Raw genomic sequence first — 6,000 nt, forward strand, 5'->3', positions numbered from 1 at the left:
AAAGTAGGGCCCTACATATTTGACATGAAAGATTATCTATTAAATTAAAAATCTGGACCATCTGCAAAGCACTGGAATGTGGCTTTCTGTTTTGTAGATACTGGTAGCCTCTGCCAAACAGAAAGCCAACACACCTTGAATGTGTTGAAGGTGGAAGTGATGACATTTTGATTTAAATCAGGCTAAAATATTCTTTTATCCTAATATCCTCATACCTGAAGGAGGCTCCAGGGCTGATTCTTTGCTTATTTTCCCTTTTAACAATACCTTGAGCCATGACACTACAGTATTTTACTATCGATTTACACTAGCATATGTACATGGGCACATACAGTATCTTAATACAACAAGCATGACTATGCCACATGCTTAGTTACTGCAAAGTCAATTTAAAGCAGCAAATTAATTTCACTAAAACCTTCCATGTAGGGAATATTTTGAGTAAAGTCACCACTTTAAAGTTACACAAAGTAAAGTCACACAAAAATCAGTTCCTGGATGTTTACTTCTCCAGCTTAACTATATAAAGAAAAGAAAATTTAACATGTCCGTTTTTGGTCTGTATGTAAATGCTATCAAACAAAATACATCTCTCATATTTTGCAAGATGTAAGGCCTTGATTTGTTCTTGATTGCATGCCAGAAGATATGCATCAGACTCCAAAACTCAGGTGTAAGTTTTTAGTTTTGGGTAAATGGTATAATCTAACAATTTAACAAAGCCATGATGTTTGAAAAGCAAGACTAACATTTCATTAAGTGTGAAATCAAGTGTTTCTTCCCCTATGTGAGTCAAAGTAGCAAGATCTTGCAAGCAAATGATGTGTGAGTTTCAGTGAACTACTGGCAATGTTTTAGCATAATTAATGAAAATCAATTACAGTGACTTAATTAATAAGTAAATACGTGTTTAATATCTTTGGACATTAATCTTACCTTGTAAGACTGTACAGTACCTTCATTTATAAATTATGATGTTGTATAATATATATCATACTATACATTTACACATGCCTGTGGTATTGTGATTTGTTTCCATTAAAGCTATATATAATTACTGCCTTTATTCATGTATGTTTGTACATTTACAACAGTTTACCACAGTAGAAAGTCTGAAAATGCTTTGCAGTAATGCACTTTAAATCATACTTTTTAAAAACTATTCCCTTTTAATTTATTTTGCTATTCAATTGGTATATGAAAGTGGAAAAGCAGACACTTCTTGCAAAGAAATTAAGATATGCTAAATTTTCCAAATGTGAGCAACATACAAATTGGCATTTACAGTATCAGACATCTACAGTAGTTATGGAACAACTTTTTAGCTGACTGTTGATTTTTCACATCTGCAATAAGTGTGGAGAAGGCCCGTTTCACACTGTGGTTTTCATACACAGCTTCAAGTTCTGTTGCTTAAAGGGCACATTTGGTCCTTTATTTAAAAACAAAGCATTCTGTGATTCACAGTGATGAAAGAAATTCATAAGAAATTCATGAAAATTTGTACTTAATCTCTTAACCCTTTGGTCTGGACTCAAAATACACTGGTGCTAGGCAGAATTGTATGTTCTAATTTCCAACAACTGAAATAATCAGGTTGCAGTGGATAACATTTGTGCAAGATTAATATCTAGCATTGAAGCCAAAGCAAGCTCATTTATGTGCTGTGATCACAATGAATTTTGCACATATGAATCAGTTCAATTTCTGGAAGCTGTCAAGAAACTGTTAAGATTTAATATGAATGACATTTATTGATTTGTCCAGGACCAACCACAGATGCTGGTTTTAAGTTGTTGCTGTAAGAACCCTGACATTTGACTCCGTGTTTAAATCTTTAACAATTCTTTTTTTTCAACAGATAATAATCACTAACTAAAATGTCAGGATTGTGACATACCCCACGATTTCTTCTGCTATGGTCAGTTAAGGAAAATGTTATATATCAAACAATTACCGTTCTATTGTCTATTGTGGAAAAAGCACTCAGAAACAGCTGAACAAAGATGTTTTGGCTAAGGCTACACAGAGGAGGCCAGAAGAGGGCAGTAGGAACCCATGGATGAAAGCAGGTTTTTATAGTACTTTTTCATTTTGTCATTTAGCATTTTTAATAAGATATGTTTAAAGCAGGTATTAAAGCTGTGATATCTGGTGCAGGAAGGTTCTGTCTATTAAAGAAAAGGCTGAGGCTGCTCAGCTGCCCAGCTGCAGCCTGACGGGTTTGTTGTAGTCTTCTCCGGCAAACTGTGGGAGCTAATACAATACGTCTTTAGTAAGAGGGATGAGCAGGGGTTTAGGACAGAGACCTGTTTGGGAATGTGTGGTCATGGAGCTAATTAGCTACTGAAAAACCAAACCAGATCAATGGCCAATAATTGACTTCTTCTCATATGTTACTCTTCTTATGCTCTAGCATGCATGGATTTTCACAAAAAATGTCTTTGAAGGTGAAGTGTAAACAAGTCTAAAACATTTTACAAAAGATAATCTTTTCACAGAAAACAAAATTAAGCCTGAATCTTTTTTGAAGCTCTGAAATTGGTTTTTATAGGTCATGTGCATTTAAAAAAAGTCATATTGTTTGAAATTTATTTTACTATTTTTTAGGGGGAAAAAACTGAACAATTCAAACATCAGATACTGATCATCACATCACTTTCGATGACCGCTTATCCAATTCAGGGTCACTGTGGCCCAGAGCCTATCCCAGCAAGCACTGGGAGGAAGGAGGGATATACCCTGGACCAGATGCCAATCCACTGCAGGGCACACACAGACACAAACACACACTCACGCTAGAGTCAGTTTAATCTACCAGCATGTCTTTGACTGTGGGAGGAGACTGGTGCCCAGGAGGAAATCCACATAAAACACAGAGAGAACATGCAAACTCTACACAGCCAGCAGACCAGGAATTTAATCCAGGGCCCCAGCACTGTAAAATGGAAATGCTAACCACTGTTCCACCATGTCACCCCACAATACTTACCTATAAAACACAAAATTTCAGTTCCCAGTTTTAAATATATAAACACCTTCTCTCTACCTTTTTAATTGGCGGCAATCTTTCCTAATCCGTCCCACAATGGAAACTTAATTCAACTAAACTGAAAAGTGAAAAGTAGTCACAAGTTTAATAGTGCCCCTGTGTTATCAGCCACTTGACAAGCTCCCCTTTACAATATCCAGAGGAGGAAATCTTGGACAGTATAATGAGTGAAATTAATAATATATAATAATATATTATCTATTTGCATTGGAATACATTTATTGATATCCCAAAGTATCTTCAGGAAGGAACATTATAATCATATCAACAATGATTTCAAGATTTGTATTCTTATAACCTGGAAAGTTACCAGACTAAAACAGTTATAGACCAAGAGACGAGTATATTTTCCGCACGGGGCAAACAGCATTATTCTTATCTTGTCCGAGCAAGTATAGCATAGAAGAAACATGTTTTGCTCTTTTGTATTAAATAATGCATTATGTTCCAGACATACCATGTCATATTTACAAAAATCTACAATAAATAATACTTAAAATCATGTCTTAGATTCTAAAAATACATGGGGCTTTCAATTATTTTTAATTAGATTTTTTTGGAATGGTTAGTACAATTCAAATTGTGCTATATCGCATATATTGAAATGCATTAAAAAAGAACAACAACTAAGTATTACATCCAATAGTATTTGTTGTATGCATATCAGTGTATTTTGGTTTATGGATGCTCACAATGTATTTTAAAATTGTATGTCTCCCTTTCTATAGATTCATCTGAATATGGTTTCAGATTTGCCTTTAATACTTAATCTCCCACACAGTTCATGGCCTATCTGTTCAGGCAGTCTCTCAAAGCAGCATTTACTAATGTCAATGGTACCTGAAATTATTTTTAAACACAGTCTCCTTTCTAATATTTTTCATTATTGCAAAAGATGGAATTGTTTCCCATAAATACAATTTGCATTTTTGGATTTTTTCCAAATGCTTTAAAGCAGGCCACCAGTGCAAATTCCAGTTATAATTATAGTTATATTGTAATTGTGACTTGAAAAGCACAAAAACTACATTAAAATGAGAAAAATAATCAACACCAAATATAACAAAGTAGAACGTTTATACTGAGAGCTGATGCTTAATAGTTCCAAAGAAAAAAATAATAGCAAGATAATATCCCTGACGTGTTTTATTATACAAATAATATAATAAATACAATAAGTGATAATATATAATATAAATATTCTTTTTTTCTTGTTGTTTTCATTTTCATTACTAATCTGATAAAGAGGCTTTTTAGTTTAAGTGAAAAAAGTTACATAATTGAATATGCAACGATTCTTATCAGCTGTTCATTAAGTCTGATGAACATATGGTCAGCTTATGCTAAGGGTTTGGCCTTCCTCTTCAGTGTAGAGTTTTGTGTGGGCAGTGTGTGCTTATACAACCTAGAATGCTAACACTGAAAGCTTGAAGGAATTGAGCCTTTTTAGTTTTGAGCTGAGAAGAGCAAAGACAATACCCATTGGGACAAGTATTCAAAATCCTCAAAAGCAACCCAGCACATTTCTTCAGAACGGATAGTGAAACACAAAGCAGAGGACACAAGTGAAACCTACATCATGAAAGTACTTTTTAAATGTAGAAGAGGAGGCACTATGTTATCCAGGGTGTTATAGGACATATGCAAGAAGCAATCCAGCCATGTTGTTGAAGCTCATGCCTTGTTTTGTTTCAAGAAACAGCTGGATGAGATCTTTGGATCAATTAACTACTAAATACCAAAGGCTAGGTGGACCAAATGGCCGGCTTTTGTTTCTAACCATTGTTGTGTTCCTAATATTCAATTGTGTCCGTGGTCAGCCTTGATACATACAGTATTAATCCACTGCACTGAATGAACATTTGGACAAGCAACAGAAATTCAACTGTTCCCACCACATTTCCAATAACTAGAAGCTCTTTGTGCTTAGCATTGGTCAAGAATGTCCAGACATCCATTCAGAAACTCATTCAATAGATGAGGTAGAACTTTTAAAACTCACATTGGAAGTCATACGCGGTAGAAGCTTTTGAAGGTTACCCTTGTGCTTTTAATGCTTTCTCTTGAACAGCATTCTTTTCTCCAAATAGGATTAAGCTAATTACAAGCAATTAAAGTACTCCATGAGACTGTGCATTGGTACAGTCTCACCACCCTTAAAAACATGTGGTTTGTTATTAAATCTAATAATTGTAATTATGGAATGTTTCTCAAGGACTTTGAAAGGATGAGATCACCAGTGTGTTTGAATGACTGTTCTGGGGTGTAGTGAAGAACAGGTCAACCTTTAATGAGAGCAGCATGTACTGCTTCTGGCCAAAACCACAGGCATTTCTAATGGAGATTGAGACCCTTGATATCCACATCAGAAGCATTCAATATGTGCTGAATGTTTATTACTGTACATAGGGTGGGTCCTCAAGGCGTTCTTCTGGAAAGCGCAAATTCTATACAACGGACAGAATTTATGAATATCTCACATTTGAACTCCACCCATCTGATAGATTTACTGTTCTTTCACTTCTCATCCTACTGTAAAATCTGAAAAAAAAATCCACTTATCCAATCACAATCACAAACTGACTTTCAGTAAGGTAGAAGGAAAAAATCACTCGCCACTCTTATTATCTTATCTATGCTTATATCTCATTTGTCACATGTTTTGTAAATCTTGTGGTGCCTGGAGGCTTTGGAGTTTGGACAGGATGGTGATTATGCAGGCCCTTGGAACTGATGAATATGTAGGTAATTGTATTGGTTTGTGCAAGGTCATTAGTGCTCATGTCTTGTAAAAGGGGTCTGAAAAATATTAATGTTGGCCATGACTTGTTTTTATAATCTTAGGAAATTTGTTGATCAAACCAATTTGTCTTAGACTTTTGAAGCCGGAAATCCACTGACTGCCTTCATAAACTGTTGTGGACTTCCTACTATTGAGTCTATATTCA

This window comes from Lepisosteus oculatus, chromosome 3, assembly GCF_040954835.1.
Source record: "Lepisosteus oculatus isolate fLepOcu1 chromosome 3, fLepOcu1.hap2, whole genome shotgun sequence".
Taxonomy (NCBI): domain Eukaryota; kingdom Metazoa; phylum Chordata; class Actinopteri; order Semionotiformes; family Lepisosteidae; genus Lepisosteus; species Lepisosteus oculatus.